The 27,628-nt window shown below is 43.1% G+C and overlaps 1 protein-coding gene across 3 annotated transcripts in view; it reads right to left on the bottom strand.

Annotated features, from left to right (window-relative positions):
- The window catches only part of PCGF5 (polycomb group ring finger 5), a 109,094-nt gene extending 84,853 nt beyond the window's left edge, over positions 1-24,241 (bottom strand). For 2 of the 3 annotated variants that reach the window (XR_012235677.1, XM_073596406.1), the window contains exon 1: positions 24,125-24,241. The gene's annotated coding sequence lies outside the window, so the exon portion shown is untranslated. The remainder of the gene's footprint in view (positions 1-24,124) is intronic. The other variant, XM_073596407.1, reaches the window with a different exon arrangement.
- Positions 24,242-27,628: the final 3,387 nt, after the last annotated feature.

The following is a 27,628-nucleotide window of genomic DNA, read 5'->3' as shown; positions in this document are numbered from 1 at the left end:
AGTCTGATCCTATAATAAGACCCTTAGCTATGTTGGTTCAGCAAGGTTGTGTCATAGATGTGAAAGACACACATATCGTACATTTGCCGACAGCAGACGTAAAGTATAGCGTGACAAACAGCGAGTGACTGATCTTGTGACTTCTCAGCAATGGGGTGGACCTCATAGGAAAAGGTTCAACAGTCAGTCTCTAGATGGTTCACCTGTCACCATGACCATTACCAAGTCCAGAAGGTAAAAGAAAACCAGTCACCAAATAAAAATGATTCCAAGTTCTTTGTAGTCAGACTACAAGCACGAAACCTGGCACATGGCAAAAAAGTGGGAGCTGAATTCATGTAGTTATTATGGAACAGTGGTCTCCAATATGTGGCACTTTGCTCGTCTTTATCTGGCCCTTGGGGCATTATTCAAATCAACTGACATCAATGATGGGGTACCTACTGAGACCATCAAAGGGACACTATTCTTCACATTGATAACAACAATGGGGCACCATTCCTCCCATTATGTACTCCCACTGGCCACAGTCCGGCCCCCCTAAAGCCTTAGTTAACTGGCCCTTTGCTTGAAAAGTTTGGAGACCCCTGGTATGGAACATTACAGTTATATGTGATAAAACATTCTGAAATGATGGCAAGAATTCACTTATTGGTTTCCTCCTCACTGCTTACCAACACCCCGACCAATGTCTTCCCCACCTACAACTTCTTTTCTATGTGCTTTTTCTATCTTGACTATTTGTTTAACCCGTTGCTCACTACACCGCCAACCATAACCCCCCGAATATGGACCCTACTCTATAGTCTTACGCCAAGCACACCATCAATGGGGCAACAAGTAGAGCTGAACGCAACCTTATATTCCACCATTTTACCATTCCCCTTCACAGGAACCTCACTCTACACTACTAAAGAAAGCCTCTCTGTTTGTCAAATTCAACCTCTACTAGGAAAAGTTATGTACTTACACTGTAAGGAGATCTACAGTTGCATGTCTTCACCTCTTGGCAATGTACTGTTCAATTTACTATAATTTTTTTTTTTTTTAATATACTGTAATATCATTATAACTCCTCGATAAAAAAAAATGATTAAAACAGAAAACATTCTGATAAGAGACCAACAATTTACAATAGAGCTACACAGCTTTTTTTTTGTTGGCTGTGCAAAGAGAGAATCTTAACTATTTTAGAAAAAAAAAAGCAGATGCAGGTTAGAAAATCACAGAAAATGTTGAAAAAAATCCATACGCTGACAACATATTTAGGTACAACCCTATCCACTATCTCTGAATGCCTATGTATTATCAATGCCGATCCTTGAAGTATATTTCCACTTTGCAGTCAAATTTGAATAATGCCACTATATGTTTGTTATGTGTTCCTATTCACACACCATACCTTAAAAAATATTCTTACCTTTTAGATCAGGGGAACGTCCAATGGTAATGGCAGACTACAATAATTTTCTAACAATTTCACATTCAATTTGTCTCATGAAATGAATTCCCTCTTGTTATACAATGCTTCTAAAGCTGGCCATAGATGATACGATTTTTCTTTCGTTGCAGGAAGGGAAATCGCTCAAGTCCCCCATCAACACAGTCAGTGTTGAGGGGAAATCCCTCCCATGGATATATTGTGTTCTCCCAGTGGGAAGAGCATGGGGAGCCTTTCCTGCCGGGAGAACACAGCGATTATTGCTAGCGGCTATAGCATACAGTATACTATAGTATACATTGTGCGTGCAAAAACACAAGCACAGGTATAAATCCCTGGGTGCAGCTTGCAGGCAACTGGGGATTTATGTGCATGTTTATGCAAGCACAGCATATACTATAGTATACTATAGCCGCTAGCAATAATCACTGTGTTCTCCCAGCAGCTATTCTTTATCATGGATGGCTATTTGCTGCAGTTGTGTCTCTTGGGTGCAGAAATAAGCCCACAATTTACTTTGTATGATCTCATGTGCCCATGTGCATGAGGCCTTAGACTTTTAAATATTTCTCTTAAAAATTCTTAAAACCAAATACGTGTAGATGCCATGGGGAGCATTCCATTACCCTTATTAATAGTCTTTCAGATAAATGTTTTCATGACAAAATGAAAAAAAAAAAAGTCATCATTTAGTACAAAGAGTCTTTGTAGCATGCTTTTTCTGCACTGAGCTGATTTCATTTAAAATACACTATACTCTTGTCTAACATTCTACCTGCTTCTTGTAAGAACACAGAAAGTTCATTCAAAATCTGTCTTTATTCTGAATGCTTTGAACTTCAGCTCCTGGAAATAATTATGTGTCCAAACACGAACTATCTTCTTCCCCCATTCGCTTTGCAGACAGTGACTTTTTTTTTTTTTTTCCTAGAGCTAACTTCAATTACAACAAAGATCGTATATATTTGTAGTACAGAAAAGGACAAGCATAAAGACTTTATTTATAATACTGTATGTAATGTGAATTACATATACTGTCCAAAACAAATGATCACATCCAAAGCTGCACTGAAAAACGACAGCTGGAGTAAGAATATTTTAATCTAATTTAATGCTTGACGTAGAGCAATACAGGCAACTGTTATTAAAGAGAACTAGTTCAGACGTATGGAAGAATCATTAGGATATTAAATCCACAATTACTATAACTTTGTAAGCCTACTTGTAGTTTTACATTTGACCCCTTCAAATGGTAAGCTAAAGTCAGCTGTTACCATCAACTCAGCTGATTGGTTACAAAAAAAACCAAAAAAAACCCAAAAACTGAATGCATTCCTAAATTAATAGAATATAACTGGATATTAACATTTAGGCTCCTTGCACACAGGGGCATCCATCTGCTTTGTGTTTCCCCTCTACGTGTTTTAGTGCACCAGGGAGGGACAGGTGAAGCATCCAGCCCCGCTGCTTGCAGCTGGATGGAGCTGAACTTGGTAATGGGTTGTATGCATGTTTAGGGCCCTTCGCTTTCAGGGACAAATGGCCATGTGTGCAAAAGGTCTTATACAGTGCTTTGAAAAAGTATTCATACCCATTCAAATTTTCCACATTTTGTCATGTTAAAACCAAAAAGGTAAATGTATTTTATTGGGATTTCATGTAATAGACCAGGGGTAGGCAACCTTAGGGAGATGGAGGTCTACTTGAACAACACTTGATCACCGGGCATAGTGTCCTTTTAGGGCCGCTTTACACCAGAACACGGTGCCAGAAAGGCATGTTCCATGTGTGTTTCCTGCACCGCGTTCAAAACACACTGCTTTTGTAATCTACTGCGGGTGATGATACATTGTTAGCCCCAAATGTAGATCGCAAATGCAGCGGACATTCATTTAAAAAAAAAAAAAGTATTACAAGAGTGCAGGGTTTGGGAGTGCATTACGCTCAGAATGCAGGGTTCAGGAGTGCGTTACCCTCAGAATGCAGGGATCAGAATTGTGTTACGTTAGGGTGGTAGAGGACACTGCTATGGGGTTGGCCCTGCCCATAGCAGTGTCCACTGCCTCCATCACCACACACACACACACACACACACACACACGTGTCCTCTCCCCCCCCCCCCTCCCATTGCAGTGTTCTATTTCATCTTACCTGTGCACACAGGACCCAGAGGCAGCACAGTTCTGGACAGGGGGGGGCGGGAGCAGGAGCTGGCCGAGTGACTTTTCATATTAACAAGCTGGTGATTGGTTGCTTAGGACCAAGTAAACAATCCCCTGCAGCTTAACTAGAAAAGTTAACTTGGCCAGCTCCTTTGTCCGCCCTCTGTCCTGAGCTGTGCTGCCTCTCGCTATGGGACGACAGCAGCGGAGGAGGCAGGAGGGGAGGAAGAGAGGAGGACTGAAATCTTGGCAGAGGAGGCTGAGGGTGAAGATCTGCAGCTAGCAGTAGGAGGCGGGGGTCGGTGGCACAGACCTGTTCCCGGTCTACCTGTCACCTACCTGCGGTCGACGGGTTGCCGACCCCCGTGATAGACCAACACAAAGTGGCCCATAATTGTGAAGTGGAAGGAAAATGATAAATGTTTTCCAAATTTTTTACAAATAAATATCTGAAAAGTGTGGCGTGAATTTGTATTCGGCCCCCTTTACTTTGATACCCCTAATTAAAATCTAGTGGAACCAATTGCCTTCAGAAGTCATCTAATTATTAAATAGAGTCCACCTGTGTGTAAACCTGACCACCTGTGTGCAAACCTATCAAGACATAGCCGTCCACCTAAACTGACAGGCCGGGCAAGGAGAGCATTAATCAGAGAAGCAGCCAAGAGGCCCATGGTAACTCTGGAGGAGCTGCAGAGATCCACAGCTCAGGTGGGAGAATCTGTCCACAGGACAACTATTAGTCGTGCACTCCACCAATCTGGCCTTGATGGAAGGGTGGCAATAAGAAAGCCATTTTTGAAAGAAAACCATAATGCCCTGTACACACGGTCGGATTTTCCAATGGAAAATGTGTGATAGGACACAAATGTACACAAATCCGAAGGACAAAGTGCCACGCATGCTCAGAATAAATAAAGAGATGAAAGCTTTTGGCCACTGCCCCGTTTATAGTCCCGACATACGTGTTTTACGTCACCGAGTTTAGAATGATCGGATTTTCCGACAAATTTGTGTGACCGTGTGTATGCAAGACAAGTTTGAGCCAACATCCGTCGGAAAAAAATCCTAGGATTTTGTTGTCGGAATGTCCGAACAAAGTCCGACCATGTGTACGGGGCATTAGAAGTCCCGTTTGCGAGAACCCATGTGGGGGACACAGCAAACATACGGAAGAAGGTGCTCTGGTCAGATGAGACAAAAATTTTACTTTTTGGCCTAAAAGTAAAACACTGTGTGGCGGAAAACTAACACTGCACATCACCCTGAACACACCATCCCCACCGTAAAACATGGTGCTGGCAGCATCATGTTGTGGGGATGCTTTTCTTCAGCGGGGACAGGGAAGCGGGTCAGAGTTGATGAGAAGATAGATGGAGCCGAATACAGGGCAATCTTAGAAGAAAACTTGTTAGAGTCTGCAAAAGACTTGAAACTGGGGCAGAGGTTCACCTTTGAGCAGGACAACAACCCTAAATATACAGTAAGAGCTACAATGGAATGGATTAGATCAAAGCATATTCATGGCTCAATCAAAGTCCAGACCTAAATCCAACTGAGAATCTGTGGCAAGACTTGAAAATTGCTGTTCACAGGTGCTTTCCATCCAATCTGACAGAGCTTGAGCTATTTTGCAAAGAAGAATGGCCAAAAATTTTACTCTCTAGATATGCAAAGCTGGTAGTAGAGACATCCCCAAAAAGACTTACAGCTATAATTGCAGTGAAAGGTGGTTCTACAAAGTATTGACTCAGGGGGGCTGAATACAAATGCATACCACACTTTTCACATATTTATTTGTAAAAAATGTTGAAAACCATTTATCATTTTTCTTCAATTTCATAATTACGTGCCGCTTTGTGTTAGTCTATTACATAAAATCCCAATAAAACACATTTACATTTTTGGTTGTAACATGACAAAATGTGGAAAATTTCAAGGGGCATGAATAATTTTTCAAGGCACTGTAAGTAATAACACTAGAGATTGTTAAGGATCAGCAAGGAATTTTTCTCCCAGTTGGAGCAAACAGGACCAAGTTTTATAATAGTTTTTCTTTCCTCTTGGTCAACTGTGAGTACAGGTTTTCACATATATTATGGTTTTCTATTTATTTATTCTTTTTCTTTCAATTGCTTGGATTCTATGGACATGTTTTTTTTCTCCCAACCTATGTAACTGTCTAACTTTGTGAGCCATCTCCCTGCTTCTGAGTGTGTGTAGTCATGTTAACCACTTGCCAACCGCCGCACGACGATGTAGGTTCAAACTTTGAAGGGGTATATCGTTGTTATGGCAGCAGCTAGCTGCCATAACTCCGGTATCCCCGTTTTCGCGAGGCGGCCGGCTTTCAGATAAAAGCGGTCCCTGCGGCGGATTTGCCGCGAGATCACTTTTATCGGTGGCAGGAGAGGGCCCCCCCTCCCGCCGCAATCCAGTGCCCTCCGCCTCTTACCGGAGCCATCGGTAGCGGCGGAGGCGATCGCATCCATCTCCGTCCTGTTCCTGGAGACGAGTGAGGCTAAGATTGCGCCCACTCGTCTCCATGACACTGCTGGGCAGAAGCAACGTCAAAACCTCACTTCCGTCCACGCCTCTTAAAAAGGCACATTTTTTTTTAAATGTCATTTTTTTAAATGACTTTTTTTTTTTTTTATTGCATTTTAGTGTAAATATGAGATCTGAGGTCTCTTTGACCCCAGATCTCATATTTAAGAGGTCCTGTCATGCTTTTTTCTATTACAAGGGATGTTTACATTCCTTGTAATAGGAATAAAAGTGACACAATTTAAAAAAAAAAAAAAAAAAACCAGTGTAAAAATAAATAAAATAATGTAAAATAAATAATAAAAATATATTTTTTTAACCCCCCCCCCCCCGTCCCGACGAGCTCGCACGCAGAAGCGAACGCATACGCGAGTAGCGCCCGCATATGAAAACGGTGGTCAAACCACACATGTGAGGTATCGCCGCGACTGGTAAAGCGAGAGCAATAATTCTAGCCCTAGACCTCCTCTGTACCGCAAAATATGCAACCTGTAGAATTTTTTAAACGTCGCCTATGGAGATTTTGGGTAAAAGTTTGACGCCATTCCGCGAGCGGGCGCAATTTTGAAGTGTGCCATGTTGGGTATCAATTTACTTGGCGTCACATTATATTTCACAATATAAAAAAAAAAATTGGGCTAACTTTACTGTTGTCTTATTTTTTTATTCAAAATATTTTCCAAAAAAAGTGCGCTTTTAAGATCCCTGCGCAAATACGGTGCAAAAAAAAGTATTGCAACGACCGCCATTTTATTCTCTAGGGTGTTAGAAGAAAAACCATATATAATGTTTGGGGGTTCTAAGTAATTTTCTAGCAAAAAAACCTGTTTTAAACATGTAAACACCTAAAATCCAAAACGAGGCTGGTCCTTAAGTGGTTAAATATCAGAAGCTGTAGGTGTTTATGCTCTTTCAAGGCTTTAATTTGATACTGATAAGGCCAGGTCATATTGGCAATCCTGCCAACTCACCAGCAACAAGATCACTTTGGAGGACACAGCAGGGAGTGAAAACATTCACCTGCTTGCATGTGTTGCTCCCTTGCTGGTGGCTGTGTTTTTGGCAACGGGGAGCATCATATACAAAGCAGGTATGTATCGGAATGGGGATAGCTTGCTAGCTACAGGACTGCTAGTGTAGCATTGGCTATATGCAGTCTCAGGAGTTGTTAGAAAGTGTGTGATGTTCTGAACTGTCAGAACTCGGGTGACATTTGCCCGAGTCTGACTCTTCAGCATGAGTGATAAGATCAAAGTAAGTAATGTTGTATACTTGGGCAAATATACATTTTTTATAAGATAAGCATTCAAAAGTATAATTACTTATAGGACTATTCAGATATGTTGTTATCCACCTAGTTTACTACTGGGATTTACCTTAAGACCAGATCATGGACCTGACCCATTCCTTATCCAACAGTCATTTCACCTTCATGTTCTTTTGAGGTCAAGACCTACTGTAGTGGCCAAAGGTTTGAACACCATTACCAGGCCTCTTAAGCATATACAATATATGTAAAGGACATCAGCTTAGCATAAATCTTTCCAATATGCGTTACAGTTAAAAAAAATTACAAAATTTAAAGGGGTACATTTTAAAAATAGTGGCATGATCGGCGCATTTAATACAAGTTTATCAGACATCATCTGCCTTATTGAAAATAATATAGTGTTGGCAGTCCCTAATGTAGAACACCCATAATACTCCTGGTATTCATAGACCATTTTATCTAAGCTGCCTAGCCACAAGGGAGCTTTAAATCAGGGTGTTTTCTTCTGCATTTGTGGCAAAAAGAGGGTATTTTTCAAAACAGTATTTGTATTTGCTAACACTGACACATGTCCTACTGATTTATGGCAAGTGTGAAATTCAGTGACAGGTCCACTTTACATCCAGCCATTGTTTACAATTTAGCTCACCCCTTTATGTTCATGTACTGGTTATATTCCTGACTTCCTATGTTAAATATCCAGTAACTTTTAGGCTCTGGAATCTTGTACTGACACCAATAGTCACAGAAGATCCATGATTTCCGACAGAGATTTGCTATAGGACCATATGATGACACAAAAAAATCTATATGGCTTTGTCAGATCTTTCTGGATTAAAAGGACACTACACAACAAAGAACCTAAAGATGTGCGCATATCTAAGTCCTGCCATCAAGCGATTATCTACCAGTTGCTTTCTCCAAGTATTTGCGATTTCTATATATAAATTCATACTTCATTCTTCACATTCCTTCATTAAATCCAGTAACAATATCTCTAAATGCGGTGATACTGAGATGCGGAAATAATCAGGTTTATCTCGGTCTTTCTAAAGATATTCTCTATGTCTTGGGACCTAATAGAATTATTCTCTTGGTATATGACACTTGCAATACATGCACTGCTAAACTTTATTGAGCGTATAAACATGAACAGCTGTGACTTGTTCCAGTCTTCAACAGCGAGTATTGACAGAGCTGCCAGTCACAGAAGAGCTCTGTAATCTGTAAAATCCTCCATCGTCAAGGTTCCATTCATATGTCACATTTACACCTTCACCTTAAGCACGCATACTTTGCCAAGTCGCTTACTGATTAACTGGGTTAACATCATTTTAATTGCATTTCCATAAACCAGTTCAAGTATTTAGAACCTCTTACATTCTTTCTTCTCTGGAAAACACAGAGGCCACAAAGATTGGAAGTGCTGATAAAACACTTAGGCCTCATGCTTAGCAGCTCCTGTGTACTGAGGTGTAAAATCTCAGTTTCTTTATGGTGCCCAAGGAGTCGCACATAACCACCAATGCAAATGAATGGCTGTTTGCAGCTGTGCGTGCATGAATGGCAATGGTTTCTGCATAGGCATTAGTGCATTCACTGCTTCACCCCAAGTGTGCTATTTTGCGTGTGGGGAGATGCGTTGTACATCTATGCAAGGGTAAACGCTAATGAAGCACAAGGGATTTTAGACCTCAACACTCAGGAGCCGTTAAGCCTTTTATAAAAAGAAAAAAACCTGTTTGACTTTCTCAGAAAACAAAGAGTATTTTATAAAAGCCAACATATGGCAACCAAAGAAGACTCTTCTTTCAAATGAATCATTGGTTGCTAAAGCAAAGGCTCAACTTTCCCTCTAATTGCTTAGATCAGTGGTCTCCAAACTGCAGCCCAGGGGCCTCATGTGGCCCTTTGCCTTTACCCGGCCCTTGGGGCACTATTCCTCCCACTGACACCAATGATGGGGCACTACTCCTCCCACTGACACGAATGATAGGGTACATCTTACTGATACCAGTGATGGGGCACTACTCTTCCCACTGAAATCACCAATTGGACATTATTCCCCCTACTAACACCAACAACGGGGCACTATTGCTCCCACTGACACCAACGATTGGGCATTATTCCTCCCCCTAATACCAATGATAGGGCACTATTCCTCCAATTAAGACCAAAGATGGGCACTATTTCTCCCACTGACACCAACGATGGGACATAATTCCTCCCCTAATACCAATACCAATGATTTCTCCAATTAGCATCAAAGATGGGGCACTATTGCTCCCCCTAATACCAATGATGGGGCACTATTCCTCCCAATTAACTCCAACAATGGGGCACTGTTCCTCCCAATTAATACCAATGATGGAGTAATATTCCTCCCACTGACACCAACGTTGGGACACTATGGGGGTTATTTACTAAAGGAAAATCCACTTTGCACTGAAAGTGCACTTGGAAGTAAAGTCGCTGTAGATCCAAGGGGGACATGCAAGGAAAATAAAAAAACAGCATTTTAGCTTGCACATGATTGGATGAAAAAAATCAGCAGAGCTTCCACTCATTTCAGATCTACCCCTTAGATTTAGAGTGACTGCACTTTCAAGTGCACTTGCAGTGCAAAGTGGATTTGCCTTTCGTAAATAACCCCCTATGTCTCTGATGCCAAAAATAGGGCATTGTTCACTCCTACTGACACCAGGGCATTTTCTACTCCCAGTGGTCACAGTCCGGGCCCCCTAAAGTCTGAAGGACAGTAAACTGTTGTTTAGAAAGTTTGGAGTCCCTTGGCTTGGATCATTGCTATATATATATATATATATATATATATATATATATATATATATATATATATATATATATATATATATATATATATATATATATATATATATATATATATATATATATATATATATATATATACACACATCAAGATCATTAGCACAACTATCAGTCCCTCCACTGGTACTACATGTGATCCTGCACCCTGACATTTACTTGGTTGCCCATCTCTGCTAATCCTACCACTGGCGTCTATTCTCCCAATGTATAGAACTGAAAATACTAACATCGAAAATCGCTTAAGGCAAAACAATGTTCGCATAGTGGAGTTGCCTGAGAAAGTGGAGGGCAGGGACCCCACCACATATGTTGAAAACTGGCTAGTGGAAATCTTTGGAAAAAATGCATTTTCCCCAATGTTTGCAGCGGAGCGCGCTCACAGAGTGCCCTCACGCCCTCCTCCACCAGGGGGCCCTCCAAGATCCATTCTTGCAAGAATTTTACATTATAAGGACAGAAAAGCAGCGCTGAGACAAGCTCGAGAAAAGGCAAATGTTCTACATAATGGTGTCCGGGTATCCTTCTACCCGGACTTCTCGGCAGAAGTCCAGAGGCGCAGAGCCAAATTCACAGACGTGAAACGCAGGCTGCGACTTCTGCAGCTCCCATATGCTATGCTATACCCGGCGAAGCTTCGGATTGTGAGAGGCAAGGCACAATTTTTGGAATCCGCTAAGGACGCTTCAGTCTGGTTGGATAGGAATGAGCAGGCATTGAAACGGCAGGCTCCACAGGAAGAAGATTAAAATGACTAAACCGGTTGCTTTTAAAGTGCTGAGCTACTTGAAAATGTCATTTTGTACTACTTTCCAGATGGGCAATCAGAGAATACCTTTTCCCTTCTTTTCAAAGTTGAATGATGTTCCTTGGCTGGGGGACAGAATATTCCTAAGCAGTGTAAAGAGAGCGCATTGGATCAAAAGTTGAATTTACGAATGACCATTTTCATTGAAAAAGAGCGATGGAATATCGCAAATAATGTTAACGTTGCCATGTTGGCAGAAAGTTCAGTTTACAGCACAAGAAAGTTTCCTTTTTCACTACCCCCCACTGTTTTGGGGAAGAATTTATCAATAAGAGACACAAGCAAAACGAATAGTACCTCAAATGGGCACGAAATTATCAACCTCACGGCAAACGGCAAGTCTAGAAGAACCTCGGTACAGAAGTGGATTCACCATCTCGCACAGGTGCATATAAATTACCGGTCAATATTACTTGCTTACCAGCAGACATCCCGATAGTATCTTGGAACGTTAGGGGACTTCACTCCCCATTGAAACGCACTATGATTCGTATGTGTTTGAAGAAGTACATCCCCAGAATTCTCTGCTACCAGGAGACCCACTTGACTGCGGACACTGTGAGCTTCCTAGGATACTCCTGGGTGGGAAAGGCCTATCATTCTAAGCACACTTCCTATTCTAGGGGGGGGTGAGTATGTTGATTCACGGTAACCTGGACTATGAATAATTTGCAAACGAAATTGATAGTGAAGGTCGATATGTTTTTCTCCATTGCAGGTTGGGTACATTGACTTGTGTGCTGGCGGTGGTATATATTCCCCCTCCCTTCACGTCGGCGGTGCTTAGGTCTCTGCTAACATTTATTGATGGCAGGCCTAACGCACTGCTGTTGGTAACGGGGGACTTTAACTGCTGTTTAAATCCAGTTGAAGATAGACACCCAGGACCCGGAGCCTCTGCCCTCTCCAGGGATACCCCCCTGGCGCGGTTGTTGCAAGAGGTGGGCTGGGTGGATGTCTGGAGACATAGGAACCCAGGAGTTAGACAATTCACATGTTTTTCTAAAACCCATGGTTGTTTGTCTAGAATTGACCTGGGGGTGTGCAGCTTAAACATGCTCCCGTTTGTTTCTGATATGATACACAGGCCCCGCAGTGTATCTGACCACTCTCCAGTGGTTATACGGATTAGAATTGCCCCAATAGTTACACTACCTAAAGCCCATGGGGAGCATGTGTGAGTTTTTCCACACCCAGGATCCAAATGACTCTATGGTTGGGCAGTGGGATGCCTTTAAGGCATATTTGAGGGGTGTGTTAATCGCTGAAATGAATAAGGTCAAACAAGATTCATCTGCTCTTAAAACTGAAATTGAAGTTAGAGTACAAGAGAAGGAACAATTATATGTTGCGGATCCTTCTGACTCGACCAAGGAGGCATGGCAGGCAGCTCTTTCTGCATATCATCAACTGCTATCCTCGTCGGCCGACAAGAAGAGATTCTTTGCAGAACAGGCTTTTTTCGAGGAGGGCGAGAAAACAGGCCGCATACTGGCGAGAATTGCAAATTCATACCAGAAGTCCCCAACCATAGGAGCTATTAGGACTAAGACGGTTAACATAGTTAATACGCCTGAGAAGGTGCTGCAGGAACTAACTACTTACTATGAAGACTTATATAGGCCGGGTACATCTTACACTCCTGAGGAGTTAGAACAATACTCAGGACAGATAGATTTCCCCAAATTAAACAAAGATCAGAGAGTGTTCTTGGAGAGTCCCCTTACAGTGGAAGAATTACAGACTGCGGTTGGATCTTTTCCAAACTGTAAAGCGCCGGGGGAAGACGGAATTCCCATAGAGATATATAAACAATATCCCACTGAACTACTACCCCACTTGCTTAAGGTCTTTAATAGAGCTCGGGAGGAAGGGCGCTTACCAATATCAATGTCCAGGGCCAATATTGTTTTGCTACTTAAGCCTGGTAAGGACCCAGTAGATCCGGGGGCATATCGCCCGATTTCTCTGTTACAGAGTGACGTGAAAATATTAGCTAAAGCTCTGGCCATTAGATTAAATGGAGTTATCACTTCAATTGTGCATGGAGACCAAGCTGGTTTCATGCCCAATAAATCGACTGCAGTTAATTTGAGAAGGCTATTCCTTAATATACAATCCAAGGCAGACAATATGGGTTCCAGGGCCCTGCTGTCATTGGACGCCACTAAGGCATTTGACAGCATAGATTGGGATTATTTGTGGTCGGTCTTGCAGAATTTTGGATTTGGTCCACAATATATCTCTTGGGTCAAGCTCCTTTATAGTCAGCCTGAGGCCGCTGTAAGGGTGTCCGGCTTTCTGTCCCCGAGTTTCGCGTTGAGGAGAGGTACGAGACAGGGATGTCCCCTGTCTCCTCTCCTCTTCGCGCTGGCTATTGAGCCATTGGGATCAGGGCAAATCGGAGCATTACAGGCTTCTGTTATGGTGACATGCAGGAAAAAATTATGTTGTATGCCGATGACACCATGCTTTTACTTGGTGATACTGGCCCCTCCCTTCAGGAGGCCATGTCGACCATATCCAAATTTGGGAAATTTTCTGGCCTTCTTATAAATTGGTCAAAGTCTGCCCTTCTTTTATTGGATGGAGATGAATCGCAGGAGGTGTGCGCCACTTGCCCTATTCCGATTACTACTTCCTTCAAGTATTTAGGGATTCAAATTACGTCCCAGCCCCGGGATTTTATACATTTGAATATCTTTCCCCTCCTACAGCGCTTCCGGGACAAAATTAAGACCTGGAACTCTCTCTTAATGTCGGTAGCGGGTAGAATAAACCTAGTAAAAATGATTCTTATGCCACAGTTACTTTATTTTCTACATAACACCCCTATGGTCATCCCCTTAAAAATATTTCATATAGTTAATGCCATTTTCCGAACTCTTATTTGGAAAAATGGTCCCGCCCAGATTAAATTAGAACATCTACAGAGACCCAAGGATTGTGGTGGATTGGCATTGCCCAACCCATAGTTGTACTACCTGGCCTCCCAATTGCAGCACCTGATCGGTACATTTGTCCCATCACAAAACTCATCCCAAGTTAATGATTCACACAGTAGGTAGGGGACCAATTCATATGGCTTTAGAGGCATTGGCCTTCACTAAACCACATAAAAAATAGCCAACGTTCAGTCTGATTCAAAAGGTGTGGAATAAGTCCAAATATCTCCAGAATGTTGATGGCTACACGGAATATAGTCCCATTTGGCACAATGAAGCTTATGGGGAACTAGCTAAATTACAATGTGGAGCTCATTGGAAGCAGTTTGGAGTCACACACATCAAGCATATATTTAAGGATGGAGTGTTACGAACATTTGCTGATTTAAAGGAAGCGTATAATTTGCCAGCTTCAATGTTATTTTATTATGTGCAACTTAGATATGCAGTACTGACCCAGAGCCGCTCCTCAGAGTGGCATCGGTCCCCAACCCCGGTATTTAACCTTCTGAGGGATGCTGGCTCATCTAAAGGATTTATTTCTCCATGCTATGCCATCCTGCTACAATCCGTGATGGGACACCATCCCTTGAAGGTGAGAGAGAAATGGGAAACAGAGGTGGGACAGCTAGACGGGGATCAATGGGAGGAGATCTTTCAGGCAGCGAATCAATGTTCACTTAATGTGTCACAAAAACTTACCCAATTATATATACTATTGAGAACATACTATACTCCACACAGATTACATTTAATGAACAGGCAGGCGGAACCAACGTGTGCTAGATGCAAACGCGAGCATGGGGACCTTATACATATGCTGTGGAGATGTCCCAAGTTACACACGTATTGGGTAGGAGTGGTGGGAAACATTAACTCAATTTTTAATGTGAGTCTTCCACAGGACCCTAGAGCATGTCTCTTGGGGGCTTTGGAGGAATACGAATGGGAAGGACACAGCAGAGAGGCTGTGCATAGAGTACTTTTTCAGGCCAGAAAACTGATTATGACCCACTGGAAGTCTGATAAGCCCCCGACTATTAAAGAGTGGACTGAGAATATTAACACATCTGTAAAAATGGAAAAGTTGATTTATCAACATAGAGGTAGCATGCAAAAATTTGAAAAAATATGGGGTCCATGGTTGGATGTGCCGGGATTAGCACCTATGGAGTTGATATATGACAGGTTGCTAGGAATCAACGCCGGGTGAGATATGGATAGAGGTTGAGTGTAATTGGAACAAGGTTTTAGCCGTGTTATACTGATGCTGTTGATTGTTTACTGGATTATGTATTGTATAAGAGGAGCTATGCAATTCTGCTTACAATGCTTGTATTGTTTTTCCTGCAAACTTAATACAATTTTGTTGGATTAAAAAAAAAAAAAAGAAAACACTAACATCATAAAAAGCCATCCACAACTAAGCCCCAAGGTACATCACCAACTTCAGCTCAAAATATTGCCTAAACCAGTCACTCTGTTCCTTCCAAGACCTCCAGTTCTCCAGCTCCCTCGTCACCTCCTCCCATGCTTACCTTTTAGGACTTTTCTAGAGCCTCTCCCATCCTCTGGAACTCTCTACCCAAATCTGTCCTGCTATCTCCCAATCTTTCTGCCTCTTCAGAGAAGCCTATCCCACCTGTACTTTTACATTCTCACAGTTATCAATTTTTGTATCATTTGCTCCTCCCATTTAGATTGTAAGCTCTTATGAGCAAGGTCCTCCTAATGGGTTTGTATTGTAACTGTGCTGTCTCCCTTTTTTTTCTAAAGCTTTGGGCAAACTGTTGGCATTATATAAATCCTGTTTAATAATAAAACAATTACTATCATAGGTGTGTGCACAGGGTGTGCCGGAGGTGCCCAGGCACACCCTAATCACCCTGTGCAATGCAGATTCCCCCTGCCGAACCCCCGTGGCAGCTGAGGCTACAGAGAAAGGGACTGGAGAATCTCTGTCTTCAGTATCTTTCTCTACTATTTCACCAAAGCCCCTCAATGGGTCTCCTAACAAATTGTAAAAAAAAAATAAATAAATAATAATAAATAATATTATGGTATACAGAAATAATAAAAAAATAATAATATTTTGTGCAGGATTTTGTCTAGCATACTATCGGCAAATTGTTGTTCAACAAACACGAATGTAGTGACGTACTAGGAGAGTATAAAAGAGGAAGTTAAATTTCTCAAGCACCACCCTTTGGGCCCCTTCTGCTAATTTCATGTTAGTAGAAGTTTGGTGAGCGTTGATTCACACTTTTTTGTTAAGTTATTTTTATTTGGACGGCAGATAGCGTCTTTCATTTAATTTCCGTTGTTTTTTTATCTGCACAATAAAAAAAATAGCGTAGAATGATACTTGGCTATGTGTTTTTCTTCAAATGAGAGTTTGGGAGTAGGCAGTTACATTAAAAACAACACAATGGAAAATTAACAAGGCACACCAACACAGTTGTGTCTTTAATCTTAAAAACTCAGGGATAATGGTGTTGTGGTAACTTCCCCAAAAAAACAACCATAATATTATTTATATCCATATAAACCAAATGCCCTTTAAAATACGTTTGGCATAACTACATCAGTATTACCAGCAAAGCAGCTTCATTATTATCCCATTAAAGAAGATGAGAATGTGCGCTGCATTTCGAGATTTCATCAAATTGCTGCGTCACGAATGTTAATTCTAGATTACGAATGCTAGTTTACAAGACCGAACTCTTCCCGGTCGTTCCTTGATTCCGATCATGCATGTTTGTACTTTCCACTTATGTGTGATGATCTCTGTACTGACCATCCAAAAATCAGACGTTGCGTTCACATCCGACAAAAATTTTATAGTCTGCACATCCAGTTTTTGTCTGAGGAAAAAGTGAAATCGGCTGTCGAAAGCACCGTACTAACGATCCGAAAATCCACAGACAGCTCGTCTTACGAATTTTCCCATCTGATTTTCGTATCGTGTGTACGGGCCTTTAGGCTTCCTGCACACAGGCATATTGAAATACTCCTATATATGCTGGATCTTCCTGCCAGGAGCTCGTTTTGGCACATAATTACACGTGTTTATGCACATATACAGTGCCTTGAAAAACTATTGACACCCCTTGAAATTTTCCACATTTTATCATGTTACAACCAAAAACGTAAATGTATTTTATTGGGATTTTATGTGATAGAACAACACAAAATGGCACATCATTGTGAAGTGGAAGGAAAATTAATAATGGTTTTCAAAATGTATCACAAATGAATATCTAAACAGTGTGGCATGCATTTGTATTCAGCCCCTTTACTGTAATACCCCTAACTAAAATCTAGTGCAACCAATTGCCTTCAGAACTCACCTAATTAGTAAATAGAGTCCACCTGTGTGTAATTTAATCTCAGTATAAATACAGCTGTTCTGTGAAGCCCTAATGAGGTTTGTTAGGGAACCTTAGTGAACAAACAGCATCATGAAGGCCAAGGAACACACCAGACAGGTCAGGTATAATGTTGTGGAGAAGTTTAAAAGCAGGGTTAGTTTATTAAAAAAAAAAAATTATCCCAAGCTTTGAGCATCTCACGGAGCACTGTTCAATCTATCATCCAAAAATGGAAAGAGTATGGCACAACTGCAAACCTACCAAGACATGGCCATCCACCTAAACTGATAGGCTGGGTAAGGAGAGCATTTACTTAAAGTAGTGGCTAAGAGGCCCATGGTAACTCTGGAGGAGCTGAGGAGATCAACAGCTCAGGTAGGAGAATCTGTCCACAGGACAACTATTAGTCGTGCACTCCACAAATCTGTCCTTTATAGAAGATTAGCAAGAAGAAAGCCACTGTTGAAAGAAAGCTATAAGAAGTCCCGTTTGAAGTTTGCGAGAAGCCATGTGGGGGACACAGCAAACGTGGAAGAAGATGGTCAGAATTTAACGTGTATCTGACTTTTAGAGCCCGTGCCGTAAATGGCAGCTCCAGCCCGCATGCGCAGGAGTGACATCATTGCGCCCATGGACACTCATGTAGCCAGAGGACACAAACCCGGAAGGAAGACTGGGATGAGATGTCAGCCCTCTCAGCGGTGACAGCGCAGCGGTGAAGGGCTTCGTTCTAAGGTAAGTCTCTCATATTGGGGCTATTATGCGATGCAATTTTTATATTTTTTTCAACAACTGCCGTTTACTACCACTTTAACCACTTCCTGTTTGCCATATAGCAAAATGACGGCCGGGAAGTGGTTAGTGGTTTCATTATCCTGACTGGGAGTCATATGACGTCCAGCAGAATAAGCCTTGATTGCGCGCCCGCGGAGGCACGCAGCACGGCGATCGGTGGTGTGGTGTGTCAGTCTGAGACACCGCATCTCCGATCGAGGTAAAGAGCCTCTGACGGAGGCTCTTTAGCATGTGATCAGCTGTGTCCAATTACAGCTAATCACAGTGTAAACAGGAAAAGCCGTGTATTGGCTTTTCCTCTACTCGCACTGACAGACGCGAGTAAAGGAGAGCCGGTCGGTTTCTCTCCTGACGCGGGGGGGGGGTCTGCACTGATTCATTGTCAGTGCAGCCCCCTCCAGGATGCCCACCCAGGACCACCAGGGATGCCCACCCATGGCCAGCAGGGATGCCCACCAGGTAGGCAAACATTGCCCATTAGGGATGGCACTCTGTGCCCATAAGTAATGCCTGCCAGTGCCTCTTATCAGTGCTGCCTATCAATGCCATCTATTAATGCCGCCCATCAGTGCCACCTATACGTGCCCTCTAGTGCCAATGAGTGCCCATCAGTGCCCAGTGCCACCTATGGGTGCCTATTAGTGCTGAATATAAGTGCCGCCTCATCAGTGCCAATCAATACAGCTTCATCAGTGACCATCAATGAAGGAGAAAAATTACTTTATTTACAAAGTTTTGTAACAGAAACGAAGAAAAACTTTTTTTTTTTGGAAATTTTCAAATTTTCGGTCTTTTTTTATTTGTAGCATAAGAAAAAAAAAAAAATACTACCAAAAGAAAGCTCTATTTGTGGAAAAAATGATACAAATTTCGGGTACAGTGTCGTATGACCACGCATTTGTCATTCAAAATGTGATAGCACTGACAGCTGAAAATTGTTCTGGGCAGGAAGGTGTATAAGTGGCCTGTATTGAAGTGGTTAAGGAATAATGGCACCCATATGCATCTGCAAAAGGCAGTGTGTTTTTGTGCGATGCAGGATTTTGCGCACGTTCCCACAAAGGACCTGGGGTGAACAAGCCCTGAAGGTGAATATTACAGCAAAAGCTGTTTTTTTATGTTAATGGCGATTTGTTTTTATCCTATTGTTGGCTGGAGTTCTGCTTTCTGGGCTCATAAATACGAGTGTAATAAAATTCTGATATCTATAGTTTATGCAGCTGAACACAGTAGATTACGAAGCACAAAGTTCATTGGCCCATAGTTTACAATACTGCTGTTTTCAGATCCTCAAAAAAATATATATATATACACATTGTACAGATCTGAACACTGTGTTTTTAATGCCCATGTGCATCAGCCAGGAATTCTCATTTTTTAAAACTTACATTGGTAAAGCTTGGTTACATCTAAGGCCCCTTTCACACGATCGGTCAGTTTTGACGGCGGACCTGAACGGGCGATCCATGTTAGCCTATGGAGCGTCGGATGTCAGCGGAGACATGTCCGCTGACATCCGACCCCGTCCGATCCGCTAAAAGCAGACGGATGGCTCTACGTCCAGATCCGTCACTGGCGGATCGGATCGGGAGAGATCTGACAAAAATGGACACGCTGTCCGTTTTCGTCCGATCCCTCCATAGGCGGCAGCGGCGCCTGACAAGCCCCTCCCCGCTCAGTGAGCAGAGAGGGACCTGTCATCCGCCGGCTCAGCGGAGATCAACGGAGAGATCTCCCGCTGAGCCGGCGGACCAAGGCGGGCTCCGTAGAAACGGAGTCCGCCTCATGTGAAAGGGGCCTAATTGTTCATGTCTCACATCTGGAGGGCTGCTGGGGATGCAGAAATCTTCCAGGTGCTGCTCGAGTCTGTATCTGTATACTGAACACAAGGGGGCACAGGGCCCGGCAGCTCCACCATTCTGAATATTTTTAAGCTCTGACTGGTTGAGGTGTTGTTGGCAGATAACATCACAATCACCTCATCCAATCAAAGAATGCATTGTATTGATTGAAAAAATATAAGACATTCCTGAAATGGTGGAGGTGCCGAGCCCAGCATCCCCTTGTATGCAGTATACAAACAAGTCGCTGGAAGAGACCAGTGCTGACTGTACAGCCATGGCCAAAAGTTTTAAGAATGACACAAATATAATATTCACAAAGTCTACTGCTTCAGTGTTTTTAGATCTTTTTGTCAGATGTTACCATGGTATACTGAAGTATAATTGCAAGCATTTAATAAGTGTCAAAGGCTTTTATTGACTATTACATTAAGTTTATGCAAAGAGTCAATATTTGCATTGTAGACCTTTCTTTTTTAAGACTTCTGCAATTCGCCCTGGCATGCTGTCAACCAACTTCTGGCCACATCCTGACTGATGGTAGCCCATTCTTGCATAATCAATGCTTGGAGTTTGTCAGAATTTGTGGGGTTTTTTGTTCACCCGCCTCTTGAAGATTGACCACAAGATCTCAATGGGATTAAGGTCTGGGGAGTATCCTGGCCATGGAACCAAAATTTCGCTGTTAGGTACCACTTTTGTCTTATGGTAAGATGCTCCATCATGCTGGAAAAGGCATTGTTCGTCAACAAACTGTTCTTGGATGGTTGAAGAAGTTGCTCTTGGAAGATGTTTTTGTACCATTCTTTATTCATGGCTATGTTCTTAGGCAAAATTGTAAGTGAGCCCACTCCCTTGGAGAAGCAACCCCACACATGAATGGTCTCAAGATGCTTTACTGTTGGCATGACACAGGACTGATGGTAGCGCTCACCTTTTCTTCCCCAGACAAGGTTTTTTCCAGATGCCCCAAACAAACAGAAAGGGGATTCAGAGAAAATGACTTACCCCCCAGTCCTCAGCAGTCCAATCCCTGTACCTTTTGTAGAATATCAGTGTGTCCCTGATGTTTTTCCTGGAGAGAAGTGGCTTCTTTGTTTCCCTTCTTGACACCAAGCCATCCTGGAAAAGTCTTCTCCTCACTGTGCGTGCAGATACAATCACACCTGCCTGCTGCCATTCCTGAGCAGGTTCTGGACTGGTGGTGCCCCAATCCCACAGCTGAATGAACTGTAGGAGATAGTCATGGAGCTTGCTGGACTTTCTTGGGCGCCCTGAATCCTTCTTCACAAATGCAGTGGAAATGTTTTTATGGAATTAACTTCCTTCTTATGGCAAAGAGGGATTTTATAATTCATTGCAATTCATCTGATCACTCTTCATAACATTCTGGAGTATGTGCAAATTGCCATCATAAAAACTGAGGCAGCAGAATTTGTGAAAAATAATATTTGTGTAATTCTCAAAACTTTTGGCCACGGCTGTATGTAGTACAAGCTACTAAAGCTGGGTTCACACCTATACGAATTGGATTTCTCCACATCCAATATGCATCCAATACGCATAGCAGGAGAATGTGACCGGCTCCCTATGGACATATCTCCGTTGTGGCTGTGGAGCACACTTCACAGAAATGCTGTGCATCTTTGGCTCAGTTTCAGGGCCGAATTCAGACATAGATTGGGCCCTGATTTGGAGAACAGGGATGCACAGCGCTCCTGTGCGATCCACAGCCGGTTCTAGTGTGAACCGAGCCTAAAAGGTTATTTTTGCACCCCCAGCGACCCTCTGGATGTGACACGTGGCTAATACGCTGGCCAATATCATAAACAAAAAAAAGAATTCCTGCAGTTAAAGTGGAGGTCCACCTAAAAAAAAAATATATTAAAAGCCAGCAGCTACAAATACTGCAGCTGCTGACTTTTAATAAATGGACACTTACCTGTCCAGGGTGCCTGCGATGTCGGCACTTGAAGCCGATCAATTGCTCGGCTCTCGGCTGCGGCCGCCGCCATCCTCGGTGAGGGAATCAGGAAGTGAAGCGTTGCAGCTTCACTTCCCGGTTCCCTACTGCACATGTGCGAGTTGCACTGCATGTCCTAACTGGTCCCCGCTATCTCCTGGGACCTGTGTGTTTCCCAGGAGGCAGCGGGGGGAGACGGGAAGAGACGTAGACTCCCGCGGGAGTCTATTCCCAGAAGTGGGTGCAAATATCTGTATTATACAGGTATCTGCACCCCCCTGAAAGGTGCCAAATGTGACACTGGAGGGGGGTTCCGAAAAGCGGAGGTTCCATTTTTGTGTGAACCTCCGCTTTAAAGTGGTATTAATCGCAAAACCAAAAATGTAATATACTGAAGCTTTCCAATCATTAGATGTGATGGCTGCGCTTTTTTTTTTTTTCAGGATTTTTTCCCTTCGCTTTCACCTGGTGATCTGGCCAGTAATATACCTCCTGTATTAGAGTGCCTCCACTCTGGATGAAGGAGCACAGGGGGCACCTTTGGACAGCAGCATTGTCAGTCTGGGGGGGAGGGAAGTGTTAGATGTACTAGCAAATTTAGATACGCACTGGAGCCAAACTCTAGCTAATACTTTATAAGCAGTTACAGCAACAGTTTTTCCTTTTGGGATAAAGGTTTTACATGAATAAATAAAAGCTGATCATTATAAGCACCTCTGTCAGTGGTAAATTGTTTGTCCCATCGCTGCAACTAATGCATTCTGCTGGAGAGCTTGTTGTTTTGAAAAACAGACTTACTGGCCAGATCAGATGAAAATAGGAGAAAGAAAGCCTAAAAAAGAAAATGAATGCAGCCATCACATCTAAGAATTGATAAGCTGCAATATAATAAATGTGTGCTTTTGTTTTTAACACAGCCTTAAAGCTTGTCTTTACCTAAAAATAGAAGTTCCACTTTTCCTTCTCCTCCCCCCTTTTCTCCCATATTTGGAATTTTTTTTTTTTTTGGGGGGGGGGGGGATATTTTGTCCCACTTCTGCTTTGACCACCTAGGCAATCAGAGCAGAAGTTCACACCCCCCCACCCCCACCTCTAACCGCAGCCTCTTGGGACATGTCACAGGCCCCAGGAGACTGCGGGACCATTCACAGAGCGCAGCGCGGCCCACGCATGCACGGTAGGCAACCTTCTGTGAAGCCACAGGTAGTTAAGTTGCCAGTGCCTGGACCTGAAGACTGGTAAAGAGAAGTGTTGGGTGAGGACATCACTGAATCCCGGGCCAGGTGTGTGTAGTATTTTTTAGTATTGGTAGCTGATGACTTTTATATTTTTGTTTTACGTGGTGAAGATCCTCTAGGCTTTCTGTTGTAGCCCCAGAACAAGCATGCAAATCAGATCTGCCTCACATCTGCATGCTTTCTTTGGGCCAGTAAGACAGCCAGGGAAGTAGCATTTTCAGGAAATGCTCAGCAATGTCAGCACAGGTTCCTTTTAACCATAAGTGCACCATTATGACAGTTTTATTATTATTACACCATTGTTGTGTTACACATCTCAAGGTAAAAAAGGAAATGTGGAGGGGTATGATTCACAAAGTGTCAGCCTTCTATGGAAAATTCCCCAGTCATAGTGGTTCCTAAGTAGAAATCGCACACCATGTGACACCTGTCACCCCCCCCCCCCCCAGCTCATGCCATACACAGGTGATGATCAGCATCAGCACCCTCCTCCCCATCACTGCCAGTTCTTATGTAATATCACCCATCACCTCCCCATACAAGGCTGCTATGTCAGGGTGGCACACTGAGCCCAACACATCAGGACCTGCGTCAGCATCCGAAAAGAGGACTTATCAGCTCATTCCTCCTCCCACACAGATAAATAACACAGTCATGTAATGTGTATCAGTCCATGTCGTCCATCGCAGTGTGCGATCACAGGCAGCAAGTTCCAATGACACCTCTCCCCATCCCCCGACCCCAGGATCATTGTCAGTTTGTTATGAAACATGAGTAGAAGGAATAGCAGTGAAGGGTGCCCGCTTCTCCCCCCCCAGGGCCACACTGACTTGTCCTGGCTGAGCATACAGTGCAACTTCATGGGACAGCAGACAGGAGAACAGCATGGAGAAACTTACCAGAATCTACAGCAAAGCCCCAGAGAGTGCTATGAATCATGGTGCTTCCCCATACAGCCTGCACATCACACTGCTGGGCTGGAGCTGTGTGACTTCTGAGTGGGCGTGCACTGCATTAAAGATACAGGACTGATTTATCACCATCCACTACTGTGATCAGACAATTAAAGGGACAGGACTGATTTATCACAATCCACTTCTGTGATCAGACAATTAAAGGCACAGAACTGATTTATCACAATCCACTACTGTGATCAGACAATTAAAGGGACAGGACTGATTTATCAGGATCTACCACTGTGATCAAACAATTAAAGGGACAGGACTGATTTATCACAATCCACCACAGTGATCTGACAATTAAAGGGACAGGACTGATTTATCAGGATCCACCACAGTGATCTGACAATTAAAGGGACAGGACTGATTTATCAGGATCCACTACCGTGATGAGACAATTAAAGGGACAGGACTGATTTATCAGGATCCACCACAGTGATCTGACAATTAAAGGGACAGGACTGATTTATCACAATCCACTACTGTGATCAGACAATTGTGATAAAGTCAGTCATGTATCTCTAATCTACCACTGTTTTTTAATTAAAGGGACAAAACGGATTTATCAGGATCTACTACTGTGATCAGACAACTAAAGGGGCCGCACTGAATTATCACAATCCACAACAGTGATCAGACAAAGATAGAGGACAGATTTATCAGGCTCCACCACTGTGATCAGACAAAGATACAGGACTGATTTATCACAAACCACTACTGTGATCAAACAACTAAAGGGACAGGGCTGATTTATCACAATCCACTACTGTGACGAGATACTTAAAAATACAGGACAGATTTATCAGGCTCCACTACTGTGATCAGACAATTAAAGGCACAGGACTGATTTACCACAATCCACTAATGTGTTCAGACAATTAAAAGGACAAGCTTGATTTATCAGGATCTACTACTGTGATCAGAGAATGAAAGGGACAGGACTGATTTATCACAATCCACTACTGTGATCATTTAAAGCGACAGGACTGATTTATCAGGATCTCCTACTGTGATCAGACAATTCAAAATACAGGACTGATTTATCAAGATCTAGAAATGTAAAGATACAGGACTGATTTATCAGAATCCACTACTGTGATCAGACAATTAATGATACAGGACTGATTTATCACAATCCACTACTGTGATCAGACAATTAAAGGGTCAAGACTGATTTATCAGGATCCACTACTGTGATCAGACAATTAAAGGGACAGGATTAATTTATCAGGATCCACCACAGTGATCTGACAATTAAAGGGACAGTACTGATTTATCACAATCCACTACTGTGATCAGACAATTAAAGGGATAGGACTGATTTATCAGGATGCACTACTGTGATCAGACATTTAAATGGACAGGACTGGTTTATCAGACTACACTACTGGGATCAGACAATTAAAGGGACAGGACTGATTTATCAGGATCCACTACTGTGATCAGACAATTAAAGGGACAGGACTGATTGATTTATCAGGATCCACTACTGTGATCAGACAATTAAAGGGACAGGATTAATTTAGCAGGATCCACCACAGTGATCTGACAATTAAAGGGACAGTACTGATTTATCACAATCCAGTACTGTGATCGGACAATTAAAGGGACAGGACTGATTTATCAGGATCTACTACTGTGGTCAGGCATTTAAATGGACAGGACTGGTTTATCAGGCTCCACAATTAAAAGAACAGGACAGATTTATCAGGATCCACTACTGTGATCAGACAATTAGAGATACAGGACTGACTTTATCACAATCCACCACTGTTTTTAAATTAAAGGGACAAGACGGATTCATCAGGATACACTACTGTGATTAAAAAATTTAGGATAAAGGACTGATCCATCACAATCCACTACTGTGATCATTTAAAGCAACAGGACTGATTTATCAGGATCCACTACTGTGATCAGACAATTAAAAATACAGGACTGATTTCCCAGGATCTAGAAATGTAAAGATACAGGACTGATTTATCAGGATCCACTACTGTGATCAGACAATTGAGGATACAGGGCTGATTTATTACAATTCACTACTGTGATCAGACAATTAAAGGGACAGGACTGATTTATCAGGATCCACTACTGTGATCTGACAATTAAAGGGACAGGACTGATTTATTCGGATCCACTACTGGGATCAGACAATTAAAGGGACAGGACTGATTTGTCAGGCTCCACTACTGTGATCAGACAACTAAAAGAACAGGACTGATTTTTCACAATCCACTACTCCACTTAAGATTCAATGTATGTGAATGCATGGAGGCCCGCATTCACCTGCTAATAAATGAAGATAATATCCTAACATAGTAATAATAGTACAGGTTTACCTCACTTTAAGGTGTTTTACTAATACAAAGCCAGTTTACCCTGAGGGAGCATGTGGCTGGGGATTTGGATTTTTTTGCCCCCTCCCTTATCCTGGCACCCAAGGGTGACTGACACCAGCCCTGCCAGCCAGCATGGTCTGGAGATGGGGTTCATGTTCCTAGGGGTGATGGGGTCCCTGTCCTCAGGTGAGAAGGGATCCCTGTCCCCGGGGGACAAGGTGTCCCTGTCCTCAGGTGAGAGGAAGTCCCTGTCCCCAGGGGTGATTGGGTCCCTGTCCCCAGGTGAGAAGGGATCCTTGTCCCCAGGTGAGAAGAGGTCCCTGTCCCCAGGGGTGATGGGGTCCCTGTCCCCAGGGGACAAGGTTTCCCTGTCCCCAGGTGAGAAGGAGTTCCTGTCCCCAGGTGAAAAGGGGTCCTTGTCCCCATGTGAGAAGGGGTCCCTGTCCCCAGGGGTGATGGGGTCCCTGTCCCCAGGTGAGAAAAGGTTCCTGTTCCCAGGGCTGATGTGGTCCCTGTCCCCAGGTAAGAAAGGGTCCCTGTCCCCAGATGAGAAGGGGTCCTTGTCCCCAGTCCCCAGGGGTGATGGGGTCCCTAATAGGGTCCCCCTATTGCAGTGTCCTCTGTCCCCCTTCACATCACTCTCATAGTGTCCTCTGCCCCCCTCCCCCATAGCAGGTTTCCTGTGCCTCCAAAGAAGTGTCCTCTGTCCCCTGGGCCCCCCACTGTAGTGTCCTCTGTACCCCCATAGTGTTCTGTCCTCTGCACCCCCCCCACTGTAGCGTTTGGGGGAGAACCCTCTTCCTCAGAGCCAAAGCAATGAGGAAGAGGGTTCTCCCTCGAAATGCGTAAGCCACCTCGCAATACCGCCTGGTCCTCCGAACATTTCCGCTTCCAGTTGCAGACTGTAAAGATACTGCTGGTTATTGCTGTTGCGTTGATAAGCCTGTATACCACATTTGTATGTAAGTATAATCATTGCTGTATACCTTTACTAAAATTACTTTTGGTAATGCACAAGGTCGGTGCACCCTCCCTTCTTTCTTATATGTTTCATGGCCCACAGTACCATACCATCAACACATAGATACCCTGTAAGTACCAA

The sequence above is a fragment of the Aquarana catesbeiana genome, linkage group LG08 (assembly GCF_042186555.1).
Source record: "Aquarana catesbeiana isolate 2022-GZ linkage group LG08, ASM4218655v1, whole genome shotgun sequence".
In the NCBI taxonomy this organism is placed as follows: Eukaryota; Metazoa; Chordata; class Amphibia; order Anura; family Ranidae; genus Aquarana; species Aquarana catesbeiana.
The sequence above is the reverse complement of the archived record's forward strand: the minus strand, read 5'-3'. Positions and strand labels throughout refer to the sequence as shown.